Source organism: Terrapene carolina, unplaced genomic scaffold, assembly GCF_002925995.2.
Source record: "Terrapene carolina triunguis isolate 2854851 unplaced genomic scaffold, T_m_triunguis-2.0 Scaffold69, whole genome shotgun sequence".
Classification (NCBI taxonomy): Eukaryota; Metazoa; Chordata; order Testudines; family Emydidae; genus Terrapene; species Terrapene triunguis.
In genome coordinates this window covers 8649589-8663366 of record NW_020664420.1, presented here as the reverse complement: position 1 = coordinate 8663366, position 13778 = coordinate 8649589, and the positions used below count along the sequence as shown (strand labels likewise).

Sequence of the window (13778 nt, the reverse complement as noted above, 5' to 3'; positions counted from 1 at the left end):
CACCTGGATGAGGACCAGGAGAGTACAATGTTGGCATTAAAAAGTCACCCCCTCCTGTGTCATACTGTTGCCACAATGAAGGATTGTGGGAATTATGCAACTCCAGAAGCAAGGTCAGGATCAGATGCACAGCGAGTTATGTGTCTCTCCACTGGCCCTCTACTCTAATCCATAGACAAAAATGGTGGATGCCAAAGGAAAGAAAGTAAGAACATAAATAGGTGAGGGACATGGGGAAGAAAAGAATGACAGAGAAAATACAATAAAACAGAATCTTCATCTTTTTAAACAAGAGATTTGGTACTTTACTTTTACAGGGACCAAATAAAAATTATGATGCTATAATCCAAGTGTATATAGTGCTCAGGACAAGGGGATGTTTCCTCAATCCCTTTTAGATGTTATAGCAGCTTGTTTCAAGAAATATCACAGCAGCCTGCTTATTTCCACTCTTAATTACACCTCTATCTTGATATAACGCGACCCGATATAACATGAATTCGGATATAACGTGGTAAAGCAGTGGTCCGGGGGGGGGGGGGGGAAGGAGGGGCGAATTCGCGCTCCGGCGAATCAAAGCAAGTTCAATATAACGCGGTTTCACCTATAACACACTAAGATTTTTTGGCTCCCGAGGACAGCGTTATATCGAGGTAGAGGTGTACCTTTCCTTATGGTTATAATTTAGTTGACATAATGCAGAGAAAAATTACAGAACAAGTTCATTCTCAAGTATAACATAAAAAACTACAGGCGAAGTGTGTGTTCAATGTGTGTTGCCCAATACATGAAATCCAGCAACTAAAATGCTAATTATTTAAGTATCTTTTCTACATCAGCTTATTCCTATTGACTAAAACTAACAAGGATACATTGTTGCACCCAATGCTCTAATCTGCACCTGCACAGTGTGGAGACAGCTGTGCAGAAGAGCCACCAGCGAGACGAGTACTGATTTATAAACTGTGCAAAGTACTGAAGTTTAAATGCATGTAAGTGAAGCAGTTGCTGAAGAAACCCAAGTGAGAGATTTGTGATTTATTTTATTATGCAACAATATGTGCAAAAGACTCAAGTGATGTCAATCAGCGCCCTCCTAATGCTTAAAAGTGAGCATTCAGTCTCCAGCTGGAAGCATAAGCCTTGTCCACTTGGTGTAGCCCTCTGTCCCCCTCTGGTGGTGGGTAGGCCACCAAGAGACTGATGAGCCCTCTATAGCAGGGGTGGGCAAACTACGGCCCAGGGGCCATATCCGGCCCTCCAGATGTTTTAATTTGGCCCTCGAGCTCCCGGCAGGGAGCGGGGTCCAGGGCTTGCCCCGCTCCGGCGCTCCAGCCGGGGAGTGGGGTCAGAGGCTTGACCCGCTCTGCGTGGCTCCTGGAAGCAGCGGCATGTCCCCCCTCCGGCTCCTACGCATAGGGGCAGCCAGGGGGCTCTGCAGGCTGCCTAGGGTTGGCTAGGGTGCCAAGCTAAATGGGGCGCCAAATTCGAGGGAAAAAATCAAATAAAAAGAAAGAAAGAAAAAAATGAAAAAGATGAAAAAAAACCAAATAAAATAACAAAGATGTCATTATTTCAATTCCTGTTGCGCGTACGGGGGGAATATGAATTATGATTCACTTCTCTACATTTCTGAGACTTTATTAATATGTCAAATCTTTTATTTACTGCAAAAATAAATATTTTAGCAAATTTTTTTTTCAATTTGCGACGTGGGTCATCTTGACCCAGACCCTCTGTTGCTTTCCGCAACTTTGATAAGCAATAACTCAGCCACAATGAAACACATCCGCCAGCAGCAAGAGCTGCAATGCTAGTGACACCTAACTCGAATATACAGCAAGGTCACCTAGCTGGAAATTCATGTAGAGCGGACATATCGCGAGTTGATATATGTCAAACAGTCATTTTAACACACGTCGCAGATAGATGGTTAAGAACTGAGCGAATACTGTGGAAAATTGTGTTTCTTGGTGCCAAAGAATAAAGAATAACGTCTTTCAGCATTATAAATCCAAAATGTGAGTATCTTTAAGCGTTATTAAACCTTAGCGTTATTATCGGGCTGTATAATTATGAACTTTTCTTTGTTATAACTGGTTCACATGTAATAAATACGGTCCATAAAAGAAAAGTAACAGCGTTAACTCTTAATAGAGTACAAAAGTGATGATGTCACACTCCAGGTGGGTAACCTTGAGGAAGGGGATTACTTTCCAAACAACCGGTGTCGGGTTATAACGTTAAAAAAGGTAATTTTGTTTCCATGTAAACGCTGTAACTAACTGTTTCAATAGGTAAGTGAGTGTATGTTACTAATCATTGAACCTTTAACCAGTGAAAAGACGTGTTGGGATGGCTGCAATGTGGTTTAAATCGCCAGCCATGTGGTAGGTGTGTCAGCCATCCTTAACGCTATAATGCTTGCAGATTCTGACTCGCCATGTGAATTCTCTAACTGTGAAACCACTTAGTCAGACAAGATGGGAGAGTCGCATTGATGCTTTGAAGCCTCTTCGCTATGAACTTGGAAACATTTATGATGCTCTAACTGAAATTTCTGATGATACTACCTTTACTGGATCATCTGGCAATACGGCACATTCAGATGCAGAAGCTCTTGCAAATAGCCTTTCCAAGTTCAAATTTGTGACTTCACTCATTTTGTGGTTTAATATCCTTTTCGGGATTAACCTCACTAGTAAGCAGCTTCAGGAAAAGAACTTGAACATACATTCTGCTATTCAAAAACTGCAGCAAACTAAAAATATTCTGGAGGAATTCAGAAGTGATGAAGGGTTCGAAAGAACACTGGTAGATTCTCTCAAGCTTGCTGAAGAAATAGACTTTCCAACAAAATTTGAACCAGAGCCAGTTCGCATTCGGCAAAAGAAACAGCAGTTTCCATATGAAGGACGAGACACACCCATTCAGAACCCAAAACAAAGGTTCAAAGTGAATTACTACTTTGCAGTCCTCGATACTGCTATTCACTCGGTTGAGGAAAGATTTCAACAGATGCAGCAGTTAGAGTCAGTATTTGGCTTTCTATATGATATCCACAGCTTGCAAAAGAAAACAGCAAAACAGATAAGAGAATTTTGCATAAAACTGGAGTCGGCATTGACTCATGAACATTCAAAAGACATTAATGCTACAGATTTTGTGTAGTGAGCTTCAGGCTTTTTCAGACAACTTAAGAAACATTCCACTCCTGAAGAAGTACTGAAGTTTGTTTGTGAAAATAAATTCACAGACAGTTTTCCAAACATTTGTATAGCTCTACGCATTCTTTTAACTTTGCCAGTTTCCATAGCTAGTGGGGAACGTAGCTTCTCAAAGTTAAAATTGATACAAACATATCTGCGTTCAACAATGGTGCAAGAGAGACTTGTTGGACTTGCCACAATGTCAATAGAGCATGAAATATCTGCAAAACTGGATCTAAAAGCACTAGTGACTGAATTTTGAAAACTTAAAGCAAGAAAAGTCATGTTTTAAGAGCACAGAGTGTTTTTTATTCAGAGTGTTTTGTAAATACAAGATAAAGTTCATTGAAGAGTTTTCTTATTTCTTTCTATATAGGATGTGGTGGTAATGGCAGTTAAAGCAGGATAGCGTAATGGATGATTTTGGATTTGTAATAATAAAAATTATAATTAACATCTTAATGCATTTTTATTTGAAATCGGACTGAAATATCATCTAGCTGTCGTGTACAAATCTATTCTGAAAATTTTGCGTCTCTATTTTATCTGATCTCAGAAATGTTGGTTGGACAGATGGACAGACGGACAAACCGAATAATTAAGCCTCTGTTTAAAAAAAAAAACGCTTAAAAAACATTCAAAGGAAAAAAGGGGCAAAATGTTTCCCAGTTTACCAAAAACCTCAGCCTAGATCTGCCCTTGGGGTTTGGGGGTGTGGGCGCCAATTGCATGGCTCACCTAGGGTGCCAGTTGCTGGCAGCTAGTCTAGGGCCGCCCCTGCCTGCAAGACTGCTCCAGTTCCATGGAGACAGGCACTTTCTCAACTCCTGAGGTTCCTCTGCCAGCACCTGACATCTCTCTATCCCTTTAAAGGCACATCCCTGTGGTATGAGGATGAGCCGCACTGCAGTAGGAACAGCTCTATTCTCCTCAGCCTGAGTTCCTCCTGGGGGCTCCCTGAGAAATGCCTTGTCCTCTCTCCTCCCCTTTTGGGAGCACAGGCTCTACTTTCATGTGGGGTTTACACTTCCTAGCTGCACTACGCCTTTGGTGTAGCGGAGGAAGGCTCCTTGGACTCTCATCATCTCCTGACACAGCCAAGCAGTGCTAGTCACAACCCGACCTTTGGCATTTTGCTGCAGGATCTCACACACCCTCCACCAATCCCAATGTCTTCCCCTTCAAATCCTGAGGCTTCCATTTAAACCCCAGTTTCCTGCCTGACAATGTTTACTGAGGCACTGCTATTTCCTGCATGGAACCACATCAATCCAGTTCGAAAGCCATTTAATGTCTACAGATTCCCAGGGCATTCTGGGAAATTCTTAGCCGCTTGGGATAACCACATGAACTCTGGCACGGTGTTTTAGATCGCAAAGCCAAAAACGGCTCCATGCAAGCACGGGAGAAAAAGAGACATGTATATATTCAACTCCCCTGCGGATTCACCTTGAGAGATGCAATGGGTTCATGCACAAACTCGGTTTTGTATTTTTAAACTTCCTTAAGTAGGCAGTCCCTCTATCATCCCTAAAAACCTATCATAAAAAACCCAGGCTGGGATACCTTACAGTTTAAATAAGAAATTCCGGGAGATTTATGTCTTGATCGTGTCCGGAGAGGTGGGTTTGTTGCCAGCTCAAACACTTCAAGCTGAAAATACACCTTTCCTTATTTACTGTAAGTAATTCATAGCAGATTATTGGGAAACTGCAGGGAGAGTTAGGATGCAGTTTTGGAACTGTGCAGAGAACACATAAGGGACATTGCACCACACGCGCTTCCTTCAAATTCCTGCTTAACACACATTCCCCTTCAGCAAAGCCTTCCCGAGAAACGCCTCCAAAGAAATTCATTTTAAAAATACAAACATCTGCCCTGCTTTGAGATTCACCCTGACTACCACTGGATGGATCTGAACTGTAATATCTATCTTTTTAGACTGTAAGTTCTGTGAAGCAGAAACATCTTTTCTTCTTTATCAGCGACACAAAAATCATGGGGCCAGGGCTAAAATATTTTGGTCATAAACTTCCTTTGATTCATAGCAAAGCTGTCATTGGGACAACTAAGCAAAGATGGGGAGGGGTAAAGCACTGGATTGGCTCTAAGGAGACCTGGGTTCCATTCTCAGCTCTGTCACTGCCTGCTGGGTGACCTTGGGCAAGTCACCTCACCTCTGTGTGCCTCAGTTTCTCCATCTGTAGGATGGGGATAATAATACTGCTCTCCTTTGTAAAGCACTTTGAAATCTACGGATAAGAGCGAGGGCTGATGATGAAGACCCAGGGTAGATTAAGGCCCTTCTGAAGTAAATAATCAATCATCATCTGGCAACACAAGCAGAAGATGCAGTTGCTCGTGGTGAACAAGGAACCATCTACAAAATGACGTGGCTTATCTGTGGTAAATGGCAGACACCAACAAACACTCTCATCAGGAACAAACAAGGCCATCTACTAACAACCAAAAAAGAACAAGAAATGCGCTGGACAGAGCATTTCAAAGAATTGCTGAACAGGAAGCCACCTAAAGAGGAAGCAAACGTCCAGGAGGTAGAAGAAGATCTTGATATCAACACAGACACCCCAACTAAGGAAGTGATCATTCAAGCCATCAAATCCTTAAAAAATGGGAAAGCTCCTGGAAAGGATAACTTGAATGCAGAATTGTTCAAGGTAAATCCTAAATTAGAAGCATCTATCCTGGCCCCTCTGTTTACATCAGTCTGGGAAAGGGAAAAAGTGCCAGATGAGTGGACCAATGGGGTTATAGTGAAGATACCAAAGAAAGGTTTCAGAGTAGCAGCCGTGTTAGTCTGTATCCGCAAAAAGAACAGGAGTACTTGTGCATATGCATCCGAAGAAGTGGGTTGTAGCCCACGAAAGCTTATGCTCTAATAAATTTGTTAGTCTCTAAGGTGCCACAAGTACTCCTGTTCTTTATACCAAAGAAAGGAACTCTCAGTGATTGTAATAACTGGCGTGGTATCACACTTTAAGCTGTGCCAAGCTAAGTATTGCGTAAGATTATAGTTCAGCGTATATCAGAGGCAGTTGATAGTGTTCTCAGAAAAAAAGCAAGCTGGTTTTCGGAAAGGGCGTGGATGCACAGACCAGATCTTCATTCTATGAAACATAATAGAACAGTACTTAGAATGGCAACGGCAACTCTACATAAATGTCATAGACTTTGAGAAGGCTTTTAATAGCATTCACAGGACCAACCTATGGTGTATTCTGCGGGCATATGGAATTCCTTTCCGTATAATCAATGTCATCAAAAGCTTCTATTTCAACTTTACATGCAGTGTCGATCACAGTGAGCTCAGTTTTGAAGTCAAAACAGGAATACGTCAGGGGTGTGTCATGTCTGCAATCCTCTTTCAACATTGCCATCGACTGGGTAATGCGGCGTACAACAGAAGACATGTCAAGAAGCATTAAATGGACACTCGTCTCATCCCTTGAAGATCTGGACTTCGCAGATGATGTCGCTCTCCTATCACATACCCAACACCATATACAAGAAAGAACAACCTGACTCAATGCATTCAGCCAGCAAATTGGACTGAAAATCAACTGCAATAAGACAGCTATCATGACCTTTAATATTGCCTCACCATCACCAGTACGGATAGAGGATTATGTTCTCACCAGTGTAGAAACATTCACGTACTTGGGCAGCACCATCAGCCAGGACGGTGGAACAACCCAGGACACCCGGAACAAAAATCAGTAAAGCCAGGAACACCTTCAGGAGCTTAAATACAGTCTGGAAATCATCAAAATACAACACCAAAACCAAACTCAAGATTTATCAGAGCTGCGTACTTTCAACACTACTTGATAGTGCAGAATGCTGGGGAATGAGAAAGTATGACATGTCCAAACTGTCTTCATTCCATACAACCTGCCTCAGAAAAATCCTCTGTATCACCCAGAACAATCTCAAACCAAGATCTATTGACACAGTGCAGCCAAGAGGATCTGAGCACCGTCATTGCCAGGAGGCGCTGGAGATGGATCGGTCATGTGCTTCGGATGGAAACTGATTCCATCACCAGCGTAGCAATAAGATGGGCACCTGATGGCAAGCAAAAACGAGGCTGCCCGAAAACAACATGGCGAAGAGCTGTGGAAGTCGAGCTGAAAAACCTGGAGCACAGCTGGGAAACTATTGAAAGACTTGCCAGAAGCAGACAGGAGTGGAGGAGCTTTGTCGCTGCCCTAAACGCCAGAGGTGTAATAGGAACATGATGATGATGATGATGAAGTAAATAAACTTTTATTAGAAGTTACTACTGCCTTCTACAATGGGGGGAAATGATTCAGGGGACTTAAGTCAATAGCTATTTCTAACCCTTGTTTATCTGGGATTTGCAGTGTTTTGTTTCTGCAACTGCTTGTTTAAGTTTGTAGCAAACCTGGTCTGAAAGGTGTGATCATTATGATTCAGAGTCAGCATCATTTAGATGAGGTTCCTCCTAGAACTCACACCTCTCTTAGACCTATTTCATATTTCAGGGACCCCGTTCAGTTCTGCCTATTCTACAGCTTTAAACCAAACAGTAACCAGGTCCCCTGACTCTGTTACAGTTGTAGCCTACTTAAAGCCTAAGCCAGACAAACAAAAAATTAATTTGGGCTCCCATTTCACCTACTCACTAATGAACTCTTCCAATAACACCTGCACACTCCTTGGCCTGATTTGCACCCCTTGCTCTGGAGAAGATCGAAAGTGGCAGAGGCTGGCCTGGGGGCCTCTGCATAGCACGTACTAGTACTGTGCCTGGTTGTACCCACAGTATTGTTATTATAAGTGCTGACAGTGCGCTTGGCGTGGCAAGGATAGAAATAAAGCTCCCCTGTCCCAAGGAGCAAACAAACAAAGCCCACACAACCAGCAGAGCCCATGGTGAAGAAAAGCAGCTGCCAGCTTTCCCATAAACATGGTCTGGCAACACTGCACACCAAGCCACTCAACACCAGGACCTGGCTATCGGTTTCACAAAGCATCCAGCGCTTCCACGAGAGCAAATCCAAGTGACTCAAAAGGCCTCACTGGATCACTGCCGTTTCATTTGTTTCCCACCCGTAAGATCACTCATCTGCGTCTCACACTGTCCTCCACCTAGGAGGGCGAGAGAGCCCTTTCGGACCACAATCGGCCAACAGTCCCATTCACCTACAGCACGGCCAGCCTCCAAGCCACAATCCGCACTGCAAACAGCTGTCGCTGAAACGCTCGAATGAGAACTAATGTGTGAAGTCAGCGCGGCTACCTTTTCCAGCTGTTCTGTTATTCTAACTGAGGCATCCCTGCTGACAGAGGTAAAGCAGCCTTTACTGAACCTCTCTTAAAAACCTCACTGTGCTTTTTACACCAACTTCTTCTACCCTTGGTTTTTAGCAGGTAGGCCCCCTTGGGGCTGTGACTGTATCTTCCTGTGTGCGCTGTGCAGGGCCAGGTAGGCTGTTGGCATGCAAATAAATGCTATTTTTTAGTGCTTAAATAGCACGTCTCCTCCTCTGAGCACTTTAGGAACATTAAGGGATTCATCATGTGATGACCTCCCAGGTACCGGGACCAGTTAAGGGCTCTTTCTTCAGCATTTCCATAGTTTAAAGCAAGAATACAAGTAGTGCTTGATGGAGAAGGATAACTAGCAAGAGAGCAACATTTTTGTTTTATTTATGGGGAGACTGTAAGCCCAATTCTGCTTGTACTGGTGTAAATCTGGAGTAACTCCCCTGGAGATAGTATGGATTTACACTGGTGTAACTGAGTGTAAGTAAGGCTCTGTATGCTCATAGGAAAAGGAGGAACATTGCCACAGGCTCTCCTGTCTCTCATCTGTAAGGTTAAGTATAAGAGACCTCAGTCTTTACCACTGAGTTGTCCTGTAACTTTCAGTACAAGCCATTCTCCTTCACTCTACCACTAAGCAATATATATTAATAATATATAGAGAGCAGTATATACACAAACACATTAGAAAAGTGACTGAAAAGAGAAAAAAGAGCCAATTTCTACACTCTAGCCTAGACAGACGTGCATTTTCACACAATGCTTTTTTGAAATATCCATGCAACTTTAAAATCTACATTCCTAGCATGACAAGATTTTTTTTTTTTTTTTGGGGTAACAAAAAAAAACCCCTGTCCTAATTCTGTCAAATCCTATTTCTTCTCTCAGGCACTGTAAGGAGCATCCATTTCAGAGATCAGATTTTGGCAAAGTCAGGTTTTGATTGTTAAAACTGTGAATAATTGCTGGTTTAATATGAATTAGGTTTTGGGGTGGACTTGGTTGCTGACCTATAAACTGCATCCCTTTGACCCGATCAGCATCATGGGATCTCTTTTCAGATCTGCATGCAAATGAAAATGAAGATATCCTACCACTGAATCTTCATTCTGGTTCAGAGAAACCAGGTCTCAGGCACTTCCAAGCATTTAGCATGCCACCAGAATGCTTTGGCCACCTGAGGATTATAGGTATCAGTGACATCCTTCACTGGATGGAGGAACCAGCCCCAAATTCCAGAAGCACTAAATTAGTTTGATGTATTATTTGTATCAAATTAGTCACTCCGCTCTATTTATCATGCTTAGCATTTATGTGACATTTTGTGTCCAAACAACTTTATTTAATGTAGCATCTTCCATACGCACAGGGCCCCACAACGCTTTCTACTGCTAAATAATAACTAATAGCTGAGATGGAAATCCAAGAAGTACAGCTGGGGGAGAGAGCTCAGTGTGCAGACTGGAGATGAGCTGGTGAGGTCAATGAGGTGCTGAGATACAGGAAGATTGTTTCAGGCTGTATTAGTGAAGGCTCTCACATCACCGATGTGCAGGAAGCTGGGATAAATCCTCGGTAAATTTTAAAATACATTTTAAGTAGGGGACAAGATTTTCAAGCATGAGTGACTAAAGTTAGACAGCAAAGAGTTGACCTGGCCTTTCAAGAGTGTTGAACGCCTGCAGTTCACATTGGCTTTTCTGGCCCATCCCCAGACCATCCCCATCTTCACCTTCTGCTCCCGTTCTATATAAACAACTGGTTAGAATAACTGCATAGCATACAGGGCTGCTCAACCTGTCAAACCCCTTATGCAGGCTCTATGCTGAGCTTAAGTGGTGCAGAGGGTCTAGTGCCAATGTGAATCTGGCCTTTAGACAGCAGCATTCACTAGCAGCATGGCACTTATGAGGATGAACAAAACATCACACTGCAGACGTTGGGAGAAAAGGACATTATTCCATTTGGATTTTAAAAAACAACTCAACTGGCCACAAAACTCCCAGCAACCAAAATGATTGCATTACAGGAGCACATAGGGCTCCCACTGAGATGGAGCTCCATTGCGCTAGGCACTGTACGAATGCACAGTCTAAATAGACAAGATAGTGAAGCTGAGCAGAGAGAGTTGCCCAGTGGCATACAGCAGGTCAGTAGCAGAGTTGAGAATAGCACTCGGCTCTCCCAACTCATAGTCCAGTGCACTAACCACTAGCCTGTGCTGCCGCTCTTATTGACTATGCATTAGCTCTGCTGGAAGAATGGACGCTCAAAACTACCAGTGTGAGTGTGCACCATGAAAACACCATTCTAACGTGGAACAAAGAGACAAAGACTTCAGGAGGCTGGGATACACACTGTTATAATTAAACAACATGTAAGAGATACCCCTCCCTCCAACGAAATTTAATTTGCTATAGAAATGCTTTCTTAACCCAGAAAAAATAACCTCTGGGAGGCAGATTGGCTTGCTCCGCATGCTCAGGTTGTGATGTCAGGGCAATGAGCAAGTTATCTTTCATCAACTTGACTATATTTTTAAACACGAACTGTATTACTAATCTGAAGATGTCTTGGACTCCAGATAGTCCAAGTACACTCACCAGATTGCTTTCCTCCAGCGCCCACAGATTAAAATACATCCTATTTATACCACATAGCAGGTTTGATCTCACGTACCCCTCCGACCTGGAGAAAAGATTGTTACAAAACCACGCAGCAAATGGGGAAAGTGCAAGGGGCATCTCAAGAGGTTCCAGACTGGAAGGAAGAGCTCTGATAGGGCAAATTATACCTCCAAGCAAAGAATGTGCTTAATTACCCTTGGCTAGCGGTGGAAGGCCTGCCGAGGGTGCTCAAAAGGGACAAAAATCACAAGGAGCCGCTCTCACTCTCTTGGACTCAGCCCCAATCCCTGTCCTTGTACTTTCTGAGGACAAGGACTGGGAGGGGCTAACACAGCTGGCAGTGCTGGCCTCTCCATGGGCCCGGGGAAGGAAGATTCCTTGTCCCGGCCCCACTTCTACTTTGCACTGGTCAGCAGAGCTGGGGGTGGCAAGGAAGCCTACAGTTCCCTCTGTTATGGGTGTTTAAGTCTCCATCCAGGCCAATAATTCACGACTAGAAACTTTGCAACATCTTTTAATATGGTTCCCAAATAGGTTTGCTCAGTGCCCAGTAACTCCCTGCCGGGTTACTGGATCAGCACCAATTTGGAGGGTAAAAGTTTACAGTGGCATCAAAATGAGGGTTAATTTAAGCATCGGCACTTATAAAGGAAAAAAAATAAATCACACATTTGAGCTTGTTGGTCTCTAAACACATGGCTCTTCCTCTGGCAGCTATACTGTTTGCTTAGTTATTGGCATGGAAGCAGGGAATACTGAGTCAGAAATACTGCGTAAAAACAAAACAAAACTGAGCTTCGATATCACGGTGATAGACACTATATAAAAACTTGAGAGAGAGAGTGTGCTAAATACTTCATCTTATTGCCAATGTGCTACAAAAGGCTGAAGCCTTAAATGGCTGCTTGGAAAGTGTCCGCAATATATAAAACAGCTCAGAGGGGAGAACTGGCTGACGCTAGCAAGGAGAGCACCCGCCCTTTGTCATTTTCACCTCCGCTACCGATTACTATTAAATAGAGTTTCCAGTTATTACAACTCCCTCCCAGTGCTTTCCAAAAAAAACCCTTCAGAAATTTACTGTGGCAAACCCCACTCTGTATCCCTCCAACACCACCCCACCATCAGATGCTCTAAGGGCATGTCTTCACTACCCGCCGATCCGGCGGGTAGCAATCGGTCTATCGGGGATCGACTTACCGCGTCTAGTGAAGACGTGGTAAAATCGATCCCTGATCGCTCTGCCGTCGACTCCGGAAATCCACCTCGGCAAGAGGCGGCAGCGGAGTCGGCGGCAGCGGTCGACTTTCCCGCGTCCTCACCGCCAGGTAAGCCGACCTAAAATACGCAACTTCAGCTACGGTATTCACGTAGCTGAAGTTGCGTATCTTAGGTCGGACCCCCGCTGTAGTGTAGACCCAGCCTAGGACTCAACCGATTATGAACAGTAGCACTTAGAGGCCTTAGCCAAAATCAGGGTCCCACTAGGCACTGTAGTAAGTAGTCCCTGCCCTGGAGAACTTACAGTCTAAATAGACAAAGACAGGCGAAGGGTGCGCAAAAGGAAATATTATCATCTCCGTTTGACAGAAACAGTGAGTGAGCTGCCCAAACCCATATAGGGAGTCTGTAACAGAGGAGGAAATTGAACCCAGCTCTCCTGAGTCCAACCCAGTGCCTTAGCCACCAGATCATTCTTCCTGTCTGTCTCAAGGCAGCCCTTCCCCCCTCCTCAGTCAAGCACACTAAGGACACTCTAGCACTCCACTCCGCTGCTTCACACGTATGCCATGGTGCCCTGTGATTAAGAGGATTGGATGGTTCTAAGTGCCCCTGTTTGTGAGCACCTATTAGTTCTGAGGAGCAGCGCAGATCACGGACAGAGTGTCCCAATGTCGGAGCAATAAAATCCCTCAAAGGATTCTCATAATCTCCAAGGGTAAAGCATAAAACCAGGTTCACCCGCCGGACAGCATAAAGGAAAAGCCAGGCTCTCAAGCTGGGAGATGAGGGCCACACCATGATGGTGGCATACTTTAAAGCACTGCCTACTTCCAGTCCCATATTGAAAATGAGACCAAGAGGGAGTCCTCATCTCCCCCTCCCAAGTCATAAATAAACAGAGATAGGTAATGGCTACAGAGCGTTCACCTCTAGGCTGGCACTTCAAATCCAGGCTAGGTGGGAAGTGAGTGAAAGCAGTGACCCTCTGAGGCCTGTTAGTTGGTCTGTGTTAAGTGGCTTTCATGGCCTCAGTCTGGGTCTCAGTGAACAGGTGCCAGTCGAATTAGCATCTTTTTCTGGCAGCCTCAGCAGAAAGACCAAGCCCTGACTGGATCATGGAGAACGAACTCTCCTGGGACTCGAAAAGCTGGTCACTCTGGCTAATAGTTGGAGTACACAATGGCTTTGCTGTATTTATCCTCTGGATCAACCGGCCATAAGTCAGCGGGGCCATTAATCTGTTTTCTTCACACACCCCACAAATTTCATACAGAAAATACAGAGAAGGAAGAGAGAGGTGCCACTTATCTTGATGAGCAAAACTTGCATTGATAGCTTACCCGGCCGGCTCTTTCTGCAGTGATAGCTTACCCGGCCGGCTCTTTCTGCATCGATAGCTTACCCGGCC

At 44.1% G+C, this 13778-nt stretch overlaps 1 protein-coding gene across 5 annotated transcripts in view; it reads right to left on the bottom strand.

Moving 5' to 3' along the window:
* CTIF (cap binding complex dependent translation initiation factor) overlaps window positions 1–13778 on the bottom strand; it is a 240841-nt gene that overhangs the window by 36292 nt on the left and 190771 nt on the right. The window lies entirely within an intron of this gene.